Below are 13,760 nucleotides of genomic sequence, written 5' to 3'. Positions count from 1 at the left end.
GTTGAGTCTGGTGCTAGGCAGGAGGATGGAAAGACAGGTCGGTCATGCCATCCCACCTCATCCCAAGAAATCTTTTTCTGGCCTATTAAGCAATATTACACTCCAGATTGACTGTCATGGAATGTTATTATTTGTCAAACCCTGATGGGTCACTGATAACGCCTAATCTTTATATAGCTGGAGGGGCAGCAGGCTTTTACTGACGTTAGTAGATACCCTCCCCAAAAGGTCCTGATATCTGAGTGGGTCAAAAGCAGACATTTGAAATGATCTTGTAATGATAAGGTAGCATATTTATATGTACAAATAAATAGTTTGCCTTCCCCCGTTGACGCAAGATCTATCACATTATGGTATGTCTGACCAGAATGGAAAAAACTGTCACATTTTCTCCTCCTGTCTGGTGTGCAATGGTTTATCCTATCCCAAAGGGGGGTCGTCTAACCCCTGCACCCCATTCTAATTTGAACTTTGACCTTTGTCTGCTGTCTTTTCAGTGGTTTTCAGGATATGAAATGACCCTTCCCAACCCCCTCAAAAAAGGGTTTTTGGCTCTCTTTACTGACTCTGTTCTGTTTCAAGGGCCAATTTAAAACTAATAATGCTCAGTAATGCCAACTTCCTGAAATGCAGCTACATCAACAATGTGCCCTTTGCTTTCATATCCCTTATTTACTAAATTACTCATATAATGTATATGTATTATATGTTCCAATATTAGTGGTACACATACAAATACTGATGACCTTTCAACGCTCACACTCAAACATATGAAAAATTTAGTACAGCCTAGTATTTATATTTTTGGGATGTAGGAGGAAACCGGCATACCCGAAGAAAACCTACCAACACAGGCACCAGGTCGGGTGATTAGATCCCTAAATTTCGAACCTGTGAGACAAAATTGCTAACCACTCTTCCACCGTGCCCCCCCATGTGCATTCCGTGAGAAATACATTTCATACACTCTGTGTTTGGTTTGTATTAGAAGACTGTAAACATTTGATCCAATATTTGCGAATGGGAGGTTGAGTGTAAGTCTTCCTTTTGTGGTGGAAAAGACACAAGGCAATTAACTTGAAATTTTGGTTAACCGGCAGGCCAATAACATCAGGCATTCCTGCTCAACACCACATTAGCCTCTACCTCGATTCTCCTCGGGGTACTGGGCGGCGTGCCACATAGGGGTTGCCATGACTCCTGAAAAAGAAAGTGGCAGATTTTGGGAGGGGGCAGACTGGGGCTAATATTTTGATTCAGACAAAGGATGCCTTCACAGTGGAAGCCGAATACCGCGCACGGCTCTCTGTTGCGAACTCGTGGGATCTCCTTTACCGAGATTTTTAATCGTGCCAGGAAGAAGAGAAGTCTATACGACAGTATTCCAAGTTAACAGCGTCAGCAAAACTTTCTACGCTGCTTTTTTTCGTCTCTTGTACAGGTTTGTTATCAAGAAAATGGCGCGGGGTGCCCCGCTGAGCTAAGACCGTATTTTGTTGCCTTGCAAGGCTTTGAGCGAAAGGTTTTTTTCAAATCCTGCTGCCTTTTTTGCTCTGAGGAACTCAAACAGGAAATCCGAGATCACAGTGGCAATTTCATTGTCTCTCTCTTATGGTTCTGTCGCACTGCGACCGAAGGAATATTCCATTGCGGTGGGCTCTCTGGCACAGGCACAGTTAATGGTAGCTGACCGTGGCATGCTTGATTACACTGGCATTTCTCTCTGTCTCAGCTCTCTGTGGTTTTGGCAAAGTTGAATACATCTCTGGCCAGGAGGGAGAAAACTTCAGTTACTCTGTGGCCTTGTAACTTTACAATCGCCGAGTGACCATTGTCCGAATAATGAATTTGCAGGAAACGCTACTCTTTTAAAACATATCGATTAACACCAGCGATCTGTCATTGTTTAGGTTACCCAAGGTTATTTTTTTTCTATTTCTCTCATTTTGAAGAGAACGCCAAAATGCGTTGTTACAAACAACAAATGCATGTCACAATAATGTAGCATAGGTAACATATTTTATTCTTTTTCTCTTGTTTTTAGGGACATGAAGGACAACGTAACCCTTTCCGGTGAGCACAGTCAACTGAGGAACACACGAAGGGTAGGTTAATCCCATCATCTGTACTTTTTACTCCACCGGATTTGCCCTGAGCAACAATTTTAACATTGTTTATTGTGGTTTTACTCTTATGGTTTTGCCGGACCATCTTTTCTGAAATTATTTTGATACTTTGGCTGTATAACCATGTGGCGCAAACCCGTAGATCCGATCTTGTGGCAAATCTGACAGCACAAGCTCGCCTCTGTGGGTCTTTGTCATTGTGGTGTGAACATCATGTTGTAAAACTGTTGTTTTATTTATTATTGATCTATTTTTTGTAAAATGCCTATGTAATCAGGTGATCCATTTTGTAAAATGGGCGACAATACACATCGCCCAATGGTAGCACAAGGCCGCTATGTAAGATACTAGATGTGTACGTTATGATTCTCTAAAGAAAATGTGTGCATCCGGGTTGAGGTAGTAGGTTGTATGGTTTAGAATGATACCCTGGGAGTTAACTGTACAACCTTCTAGCTTTCCTTGGAGTACACGTATGACATCAGAATGATACAAAATACTGCCTTCCACTAATGATCATGTTCTCAATTTGCACTTGACCTTAAGACATGGTTGGCCATGAGGTATTTTTAACTTGGTGGCTTGTGGTTAGTCTCCATATTCTCACGGTAGTGGCCACATTAGTTGCCTTTTATATTTGGAGGAAAAAATTGTTATTTAAGGGCAGCAATCTCTTCAACAGTTCAGAAGGCTATAAATTGACGATTTATCCCTTTGAATCAGTGTATTTCTTTTATATGAATGATATTTACTGAGGTTGGAGTTTGTAGACGCGTAGTGATTAAAGACGTGGGTATTTAAGATTTGTGTTGCTGCCCTTTAACTGACAGGCTCTCCTTCTATGCGGTGTGGAAAATGGATTGAAATGGCTGTAATATATCTGAATACCCCATTGTTAACTGCTGTTTGTTCCACAAGCCGAGTAGTTCTTTTTAAAATAGGCATGTGTTTGATGCATGTATCTCATATATAATTGCTTCAGATGCATCTGCCATAAAGAAAACAATGATCTTGCAGTGCTTTATCTGCGATCACGAAAACAACATTTTAGCAGGTCATGTTACATCACTCGCCTTTTGTTGGGCATTTAACAGTACAACTTGTACTTCTAAGTAGTGGTACCAAATGGCCTGTAACAATTAAAGTAGAATCTCGGACAAGCCTGCTTTGTAAATTTACTGTTTAAAACGACTATATATATAAAAAAAAAATACGCCACACCAAGCTTTTCTTCCCTATAAAAAAGGTATTGTCTGAGCGCAGTGGCATTAATGGCAAATGAATAAACATAACACAGCAACGGCAGACGGGGGTGCTATCGATCTGTCTGGAGTCAGCCCCTCTGCGAATGCCGCATCAGCCACTCTTCTCTTATTGATACACCCTTGCCCCTTGACCCCTGGGAGAAATCAATGGCATTGATTGGCGAAGGGCAGGGACAAGGGCAAGATCTGCTGACTGGCCCCCACAGCCAGTGTGACAAGACATGATGGTCATTAATGTCCTGCTGCCGTTGTGCAACACATATTCCCCGTCTGCTCCCCCTTCCGCCGTCCTTCACTGCTCACTTGCTAATTGTAATTCACCCTCGCTTGTGCTATTCATTTATTTTCCATACCGCTCCGCCTCACGAGGGGGTGCTGGAGCCTATCCCAGCTAACTGTGAGCAATCGAGACAGCCTCATAATCAAAGGTGCTTTCTCATGGTTACTCGATGGTCGGGTACTTAGCAGAGGCAATCTAAAATGTTGTATATCGTTATTATATGTCGCAGGCCCACTATGAAGAAAAAATATTAGTTAAAAAGTTATTGTTAAGGACATACGGTATAAAACACTGGTCTGGAAATTTAAGTGAACCTGTTAGACATTCAATATCCATTCACAGTGATCGTTAAGCAATTATTGTTCAGCAAAAAAACAAGAGTGCCCGTCTGCTTGTGTAATGTATCTGGGTTCATCACGGGTTCACGGAATTACAAAACAGCCTCTCCTATTTTTGGGTGCTTTGAAATACTCAGTGCGGTTCAAACAGATCTAAATATGTCTCGTGTGTGTGTGAGAGAAACAGCAACTGGATTGCTTATCTGTCACTGCACGCCATTTTCCCCACTCAAATGGCTTCTATTTCCAGTCTAGACTGGAAACCAAGCAGCTCATGTTTGTGTGTGCGTCTACTCGGTGGGGTGATGGGCAGGACGCGGCCAAGCTCCAGACTCTGCAGTGTCACTGCTGTAATGGAGCTGATTGATCACCTATACGGTCCCCCCCGCCGGCCCCCACCGGCCGGACGGCTTTGGACTCCCAACCCCCTCTCGCTCTGCACCAGTATGGCTATCGCCGAGCCAATCTGCGAAAGCAAACTACCCCCCACCGCCCCCTAGACTTCAACCTGGCCGCGTTTTTGACATTGGCAGCGGCATTTACTCGAAGGCGTCTCTCACGTTTGGCCTGTCCCTTTTCCGCAGATAGCGTTCTGCGTCTATCTGCGGAAAAGGGACAGGCCAAGTGTGAGAGACGCCTACAAGCTTCCTTCGCAGTATCCTCCATTTCCCAATTCCACCGTGGAGCAGACGCGGCGGCGCTGTTGTTTCTCGTTCTTATTAAAGGGCGTAATCAATCAATGATAACATTTGCGGATCTCGCTCCCCTGCCCCCACTATGTCACAAAGGGTCATAGCCCAAATCTGCCAAGGGTATTGAAAGCAATTAAAGTCTGAGACATGGTCAAGCTGTCGACTGCAGATGTGACGTGTGATAGTGTGATAGTGACGTAAACATGATCATCTTTATCCCACTTGTATATCTTAGGTTGGTGTTCGAAATACGATATTAAACATAGGCCAAGCCACAAGGAAGGTGTACAGCTGAACGATCTGCTCCATTTTTTTCTTTTAAACTTGTTGTTTGATCTTAAATCGCTTCTGTTGATTGTTGAATATTGTCAATAAGTTAGTGGGCATGCAAATTGTGTCATTTGGCAACCAACATGTATGTTTTCAAGCTTTACAATTTACCTCACATGGAGTGTAGTAAAGGAATTGAAAGGGTATTTTTTCTCAATCTTATACTCAAAACCACCCAGTACGTTTCTGAACACAAAGAGCTAAACCTGCATTTGCCGGGCTAAAGTACGTCTTGCATGGGTTACACCTGCCATTTCTGTCCGTCTGTTATCTGAGATGACATTTTTTTTGTGCTCAGTGACACGCAACATTTCCTTCATCATATTTCTGAGCCGTTTGGCTGGCTGCTACACTTGTGCTGCAGTGTGTGTTTGTCTGGAAAAGAGAAGAAATTGATCAGCACAGGGTGGAACGTGTTCACCGGCAAAGGCTGGATGGAGGGTGCGTGTGTTGTTAGAGAGAGAGGGAGAGAGCGAAAGAGAGAGAGAGAGAGGAGGAGAAAGAGCAAGGGCTGTCGCTGCAGACTCCTGCTGCAGTAGCTCACTTTGGGCAAGCAGCTGCAGACAGGGAGTATCAGACAGGTACAGACCTGGGGTAAAGGGGGCGGGCGGAGGGCAGCGGGATGCTGAAGAGTCAGGGAAGCCCGGGTCATACTGGGGAGGTGTGGAGGAGGAGGGGGGGGGGGGGATCTTTGAAAGGCAAATGTTTGGGGCTTTTTTCCCCCCCTCTCTTTTAACCCGTGCTGGGAGCTCGCCGTGTCGGACGCTAAAGGAAGTAGGAAGAGGTGGAAATGTGAAAGTGGGGCGGAGTGGGTGCCCATGGGCGTCATGCCCAAGTATCTGGAGCAGGGAGGAGGAGCACTGGTAGTGCTGTTGTGGAAGGCGCTGAGATGGAGCTGATCAAGCAACAACTGCCATGGAGTAATGCTGCAGAGGGAGGGAAAGGGAAGGGGGGGTCGCTGGGAAAAGGGGAGTTCCCACTTCACTGACCTGCATCTGGCAGCCACTTCTCACAGATACCTCAGCTTCACTCATCTAACTCTCACTCTATCTCTCTATCTCTAACTTTGGTACCTTCTTCTTTCGTTTCTCTTCTTTCCATCTTCATCTGCAGCTCTACGGAAGATGACAAAAGCCAAAGTGGATGGCAAGCAGAAGAGAAACGCCGTGGTTTCCGGAAGCCTCTTACTTTGCTTGGCCTTCCCCAGAGAAAAGGAGACAGTCAGACAGCTATTTGATTTTTCTTTCTCGAGGGGGAGGAGTCGGGGTGACCAAGTGACGAGGAGGGGGGGTTTCTGGATGATGATGATGAGGTGGGAAGGGGGGTGTCAGGCGTGTTTGGGTGCATGATATTATCTTACCTTTATTTATCTCTTAATATTTGCTACAATTTGCAATGTGCTGGGGTTTGTTTTTCCTTCTGACTTATTCTAGTTCAATGCCTAAACCATCGGCAGATTGCATTGTCCTACCTTTATTTTGATTTGCCATTTTATTATATTATGGATGTGTTTTTTTTTTAGTTGTGTTTTTTTCATATTATGAGTCATTCTTGATACCTGATTAGGATTTCTTTAAATAAAAGATCTGTTTGAGGGCTTAGGCTGCTAAATGTCTCTGGCTCGATTAGCCGAGGGGAGAAGACAATCAGTCGGGTCCAGTCCCCGCAGTCCTAGTGGGGAGAAATGTTGACTGACGATCAGCCGATGCTCCGGGAAAAAAAAAGCCCGTGGCTGCAGGGCATTTTCTTCTTTCCCGAAACAAAGGCTAGTTAGCACAGAGCAGGCTTGTGCGTTTATTTGAGCTTCTGCCGTATGACTTAGTTGCATCATTTTGTCATAGCGCCATGTCGTCTCTGTTCTCTCCTTGTTTGTCTTTCTTTGTTGCGTCTTTTGTTGTATTTTGCATGAGGAATCCATTCTGTCAATACAAAGCGCCATACTGAGCCCCTTGGATGAAGTTATTCAGGGTTTTGGAAATATTTTGAAGTCATGGGCACAAATGGTCACAGTAGTCAATAAAAAAAAGGGAAACATTGCTGCCGCAAAGCAGATTTCAGGTCCCTGCTAGACTCTGTCGTACTTCACCTGCTCCCTGAGACCCTAACTTGTGAGCTCTCCTGATACAAAATCACGGGTTAGGCTCTTGGGACGCGGGCGGAGGGCACAATCGACTTTCAGGCAGTGCTCAAATGGGCCAAGAAATGTGATGATGACCTCTACTATTGGAATGTGCATGTCTCGCTGATTGGCACTGTTTTTTTATGTTTAAAAAAAAACATCACGTTGTTTCTAATATTTTTCCACATGATATTTTTGCTGAGCAATGAACAGCAGGAATGGGAGGGCAGCACCACACCCTGCATTCATGCTGATAAACCCCTGACACCACAGCTCACAATAATGTGGACTAACCTCCATTTGTTTTTTTGTACGACAGGATCCATCTGCTGCTGCTATTTCCACCATAATAAAGCACAATGTTTTCCCCAATCTGTCAAGGAAAATAATGTTCATACAGTATTTATTGGAAGCCTTATTCTTCCTAAACGACAAAACACATAAGCAAACTGTAGAGCTTTTTCGTACCATCAGAAGTTACCGAAGTATCGTTTAACAATGAATGACAATTTAGGTCATTCTTTAAAATAATAAGACTGGATTTCCATTGCTGGCTTATATCTTTTAGCAAATTGGATTCATCTACATTGAAACTCAAAGTCAAATTGAAGATGACAATGTACATTAATAGAAAAAATACTAGTCTGTACCATTACAATAAATGAGTATACTGTCAAAAAAAGTCCCCACTGTCCAAATATGTCCGCTAATTCCTCTTTTACATGATATCCTGTTTTGAAGACTACCCGAGTTTTGATTTCTTATCCAAAACGCAGTGCCAACCAAACACTTTTTCAATTTGATCTCTAATACCCCTCCCTGTATCTCTTTGTCTCCAATCTCGCGCCGTCTAATTATGTTTTTTTTTTTTTTTTGTCCTCAACGTCTCAACCTCCCATTTGGTTTCACAGCGAGCGGCGCCGATGCCAAACGATCCGACGGTCTGTACTCCAGAGCCCCCAGCAACAGCTGAAGGGACGCCATGAATACCAAATAGTCAGGCACAGTGCGACAAGTGCTGAGCAGTCAGACGCGTCGCAGCCAGAGTGGAGCTGGTGCCCACAAAACAGCCAGACAGTTTTATTAGTGTCTGTCTGACACGCAGTCAAGTCTGGCAGTGCCCAGCCCTCTGATGAAATCCTCAGCAGCTCCCTAATGTTAACAAAGAAGTCAAATCTGACATGTATCCAATGAAATTTTCATCTTTTTGGACACGATATGACCCTTTAAAAATAGCTTCATACTACAGTTTGTACATTTGGGATTACAATTTATTCATCTAATCTCAATAGTTTGCATCAACATTTCTTGGAAACGTGTGTAGGAATTATAGTAGGCACCAAAAAAATTAATAAATGATTCATGTCAAAGGTGAATGATCATTTATAGTGAAATATTACTGTGCCACATTGAAATGACGGGACCTTTTTAAATCTTATATGACAATATTAGTATGAGGTGAAGGAAAATAATATAATAATTTCTATTCAAAATACAAACAAAAAAATGATTAAAAGAACAAGTTTTTGGAGTGTTAAATAAATGACTAGTTTTTATGATAGCGAAATACCAATTCACTGTAAGGCATAAAAGGGAGAAGGCTGAGTTTATACATTGAATATAAAAAAAAATATGTATCAAACAAATTAGTCATTTTTATGAAAAAATACTGGCATATTATATGTCATAAAGGGAGGAGGGTTAGATCATACATTGAATATTAATCTCAAGGTTTACTAAAACTACGCACGAAAAATTGAAAGCAAAATAATGTGCTTGTGGCAAAAACAGCAAAATATTTTAAAAAATATTTCAGAATTCTTCCAGACTCGGATGAAGATGAACCAAAGGCGACCATTGTGTGCTGGGATTAGGCTGCTTTGTTCTTGGTTGGTCACATCACAATATGCCTTTCCCCTTTAGTCCCTGATAAAAGTAATACAGTCAGTTAATCCTTGATCCTCTTTCCCAGAATTGAGTGCAAATATTTTCTGTCTTTCTCTCTCACTCTATTTTAGCCTCAATTGTTAAGTTGTGCGTTTTTGGTGAAGCTGCCTGTGTTTAGTGGGTTCTCTTATCGCAGCAGGATGGGAAAAGGAGAAAAGAAGAAGGGGAGATTTTCCATGGGGGTGGTGGGGCTGCGTCTGAATTTCCAGACACTGCGGCAGGAGGCCAGACAGCCACCTGAACACGCTGATGATGACGGCGCACCTGTGCGGCAAAGCGTGTATCCTTTTCTTCCAAATTCCGCACTAAAGCCAATTCAATTTGCTTTGCCGTCCAATCAAGATTATAAATCGTAGTGCCACCCTTAATTGTGTTGGCAGGACAAAGATTCCCCTTTCCCTGGGGGTGATGGTACATGTGATTAAGTTCATTAGTCTTCTCAGAGTGCTGTGCAAAACGTGCTGGTGGATGGCAAGGACGTTTGAGGGACACGCTAAGATTTGAGGACTTTCCCCTACAAATAGGCGATTGGATGCTTTTTTAAGCAGATTTGTTTACCTCCTCCTGAGTCATTTTGGCTGCCTTTTCTCTCGCCTCCCTCATCAGTGATTTACCTGAGAGGTGTTGCCAGGGAAACGGGGTATCTGGCTGGCGGCTTGATGGAATTATTGAACTGTAACAGGCTGGGATAATTGTCCTCTGTCTTTGAGGTTGACTTACCTGCAAATGAGATTTGAATGGGACCTATAGCATTGGTACGATTTGCTAAATATTTCAATGCCTTCAAATGAAGATACTGTTGTCTATTTCATTCCTTTTCCTAGTCGTTAATTTATTGAGTTAAGTGGAAATACTTAAGTGGGGGAAAGACTTTATACTTTTATTTACTTACTTCAGTTTTGGTGGAAATGAACATGACATTCTAACTTTATTTTCAAGCGTGTCCGCATTGGAGTTGTATTTCTTTTTGAATTATTATTATTTTAATTGTTATCACCCAACAAAGCAGATTCTTCTCAAGCCTTTTAAATCTGGAAATTCAAACCTGCTTATATGCTCTATTTTTCATTAGTTTGTATCGATCTCATCCCGCATAATTGTCCTAATTTCTCCCTAAACAATATTTATTGAAAAATATTATTAGCAACTTGATGCCTTTTGAGGAAGGCCTTGCAGGGTTTTTTTTTCCTTTTTAAGAAGCAAGGGCCTTGTTTGTTATTAAAGTAAAAAAAATATGTATATTTGCTACATACTTCTAGTACAAATCTTTGAATGTCGTCGGTGTTACTTTGTGGTCACAAAAAAGACAGGATTCTTCGTTGTCGGATCCTCTTGATTTTTTTTCTCTCCACCAATACGTGACTAAAAGTCAGACGGCTTAAAGTCGGCAGGAGATAATTAGAATGGAATAATTTGGAAGCTGCTGAGGTACCCACTGTGTACATGAATAGAACAGATGAAGTTTCTACCTGACCCCCTCCTCCCCTCCAAAGCAGTCGCTTAAAACAGCGATAGATGTTCCCTTTCACACATCCGAACCCCCTCCCCCACATTTAAATTTCTTCCCTTTTCTATATATTGTGTGCATCACAGCCTATCTTTTCTTTCTTTCTTCCAGAATGAGGAGGACGAAAAAGAAAAAAGAAAGGCGGCATGTTTGAAGTGAAGTGGAAGAGACAGTCTACCGCCACCCATGTTCCTAACACCCCCTTCTCCCCTTCCCCTCCCCTCCAAGCTCCACATCAGTACGCAGCTGCTGTTGCTAAGGTGATCCAACCGCTGGGTGGGGGCCTAACTGCCAAAACATCAATAGAGCAGGTAAGGACAACGGTAGAGAGATGCTGGCGTGTACTACACTGGAAAGGACAACAGGGTGGATACAGTAACAATACGACTACTGCCATATAAGGAAATGTGAGTACTACTGTAATGATATCTAAGAAAAGAGCTGTACAAAAATATCTTCCTTTAAAATGATAATACTGCATTCACATCAAGATACACGTATTATTTAACAGGAGTATAAATGAGATTCATATAAAAGAAGGTTGCTTAAAGCTTTTTTTTTAGATAAAACAACACATATCTATGTCTATATCTATATCTATAGCCGTTTATTTTACTATACTACTAGTGTTTATACTGTTGTTCCCTCTCAGCTTTTACTGAATCATATTATAAATTTTTAACTATGTCATTATTTTTCTGTGGCATGCTGAGTCATATTGGAAGTATAGGTAAGCTTTTTCCAAATGTATTTCTCCTTGCATACACTTCCAAAATGTGATTTTCTTCTTAAATAAACAGTTTTTAAATATGCTTTCTGTTTCTTTGTGTACACATGTAATGTGGTATTTTATAACAAACAAACAAGGCAGGAATCCTCCAATTTTTTGTCCAAACAATGTTCTCGGTTGCAAGGCTTTCATTCCCCTCGATATGTGGTATATTAGCTTTGTAGCCGAGGGCAGCGTGAGCTATAAAAGACGAGAACTCATATATTCTAGGCGTGTGTGTGTGTGTGTATGTGTCTGTACGTGTGTGTGTGTGTGCAGTGAGGGAGGCAATGCGGCCAGGCTGCAGATATCATCCATCTCCCTGTCAGCGGCCCAAGGGCTGCTGGGAAAGTGACGGGCGGGGGCCTCCCCGCCTCCGACAACAGAAAGAGCATTTGAATGTTCCATGGCAAAAAGTTTCACAAAACCCACGGCCTCCTCCCTTGCTCCACCGTTAACCCCATGATGTGGGATCACAGCCTAGACGATGCCTGTCTGGCAACCTCTGCTCAGAGTCAAAACAGCATATTTGTACTGGAATATATACTGTATTTTAAACAATACACAAGGAAGAGGAAAAAAAACATTAGAGTAGGAATGTCATATGTAGGGCCCGCGGGCCAGAAGCGGCCAGCTACAAGGTCCGATTCAGCTCGTAATGTTGTTTCTACCTGATTCTTGCTGTACATACAAAATTCTGTTGTACTTGTACAATAACAATAAAGCTATTGATTCCAATGGCTGCAGGTAAGTCAACTCTTTGGCCAAAAATGAAATAGATTGGGACAGCTGAGATCTATTTGGCATGAATGTGGTCCGTGGGCCAAACTGAGTTGGACACCCCTGCGCGCTAGACTATTAGACACATATATTTTAGAGGGCAATTTTTTAGTTTGATCCTAAACCAAGAAAAAAAATATGATGTTAAAGTAACAATAGAAAACAACAAGCTAAAGAGACATCTATTAACATAACAGGTTTTCTGATAACTCCAACCTAATAAAAAATATATAACTTAAGTAGTAATCATAGGCCAAGCCACACTATGAGTAAAATGCAACTTATAGGCCGGAAAATACGGTAGGTACTGTAGTGGGTGTTCTGATTGGGAGAAGCAATATAGTCCGTTACGCCTTGAGCAGACACAAAACTGTACAAATGCGATAGCATACCAGTCTGATTCTTTAAATCAGATTATATATCTGAGGGTGTAAAGGGGGGGGGGGGTCTATGTTGTGACAGCCACTATAAATGGATTACATACTTTCTCTTAGCCGTGACTAATTGTTGTTAAACTGATTGTTCCAAATTGTATAGCTTTTGTGATGAGTCTGGAAAATTGCAAGCCTTCTTCTTTGTCTGTCTGAGCTTGAAGCTTCAATTTGACTGAATGAAAGATCAAATTAAATCATTTGTATCATGCCACATGCAAAAGTATAAACAAAAAAGCTGTCATGGATGTAAATTGGATATTCGTGCTAAATTGAAATGTGAGTTTTTATTTAGTCGATAACTGGCTGGAAATGAGAAGAAAATGACAAAAGTGTGTTCAGCCGCGTTTAGAGATTTAAAAGGACAGAACATTGAGTATAAATGACCTTCAGGTAAAAGATGATTGCTTATGTGAATTTCTGAGTCATTTTTTTTCATCAGCTCAGCAACTTCTCCTCATTAGCTCAGTCCAACATCAAAAAATATGTATCATTGTGCATGCAAAATGAATTTAAGTGTACATTATTTCCAGGACCAGCCACCTGCTTGTCATTTTTTTGCAGTGTAATTACATTTCAGCCTCTTTTACAACACACTAAATTGCCACACAACAATTGAATTGTATTACTGTCATCATTTGTTGTCATTCCTTAAATCTTGATGGTGTTGGTTAAACCACAATCTAAAGTAAAATATCTACAATTGGTTAGAAGTAGCTCATTTTATTTTTAAGGAACATGTCAACATTTTTGTCACAAAGGCCTGGTGACCTCGAGATTGGTGCAGAACATCTGAGCATCTAATGCAGTATGGCCTATCTTAGTATATAATCGGAAGTCATCCAGATAGAAATGTTCTGATAACCAGATGCCAGTGTGGCAGTATACCTTCGAGAAGGGAAAAAAAACAAGTCATGATCATCAGAAGCTATAAAAAGGTCAAAACATATTTGTATTTGTGACAGTGCAGGCATCACGATTGGATGGCAAATATGTTTGCTTAAAAACAAATAAATAAACTAACTAAATGAATATACATTAAAGAAAAAAAGAAAAATCAAAATAACATTTAAAAATTCACGTTTGACCTAGTTATTCTTCGATCCAGGGGGCAGTAAAGGTGGTGCGCCTACTCAAAAAAAAAAACCCCAAAAAAATACATTGCAGACAAAGAAG

At 41.6% G+C, this 13,760-nt stretch overlaps 1 long non-coding RNA gene across 1 annotated transcript; it reads left to right on the top strand.

Moving 5' to 3' along the window:
• Positions 1–1,687: 1,687 nt before the first annotated feature.
• LOC144213143 (uncharacterized) lies at positions 1,688–11,417 on the top strand. Its single transcript, XR_013329894.1, has 2 exons — positions 1,688–2,105; positions 10,716–11,417. It is a non-coding gene; the product is annotated as an uncharacterized LOC144213143 (long non-coding RNA).
• Positions 11,418–13,760: the final 2,343 nt, after the last annotated feature.

Source organism: Stigmatopora nigra, chromosome 19, assembly GCF_051989575.1.
Source record: "Stigmatopora nigra isolate UIUO_SnigA chromosome 19, RoL_Snig_1.1, whole genome shotgun sequence".
NCBI lineage: Eukaryota > Metazoa > Chordata > Actinopteri > Syngnathiformes > Syngnathidae > Stigmatopora > Stigmatopora nigra.
The sequence above is the reverse complement of the archived record's forward strand: the minus strand, read 5'-3'. Positions and strand labels throughout refer to the sequence as shown.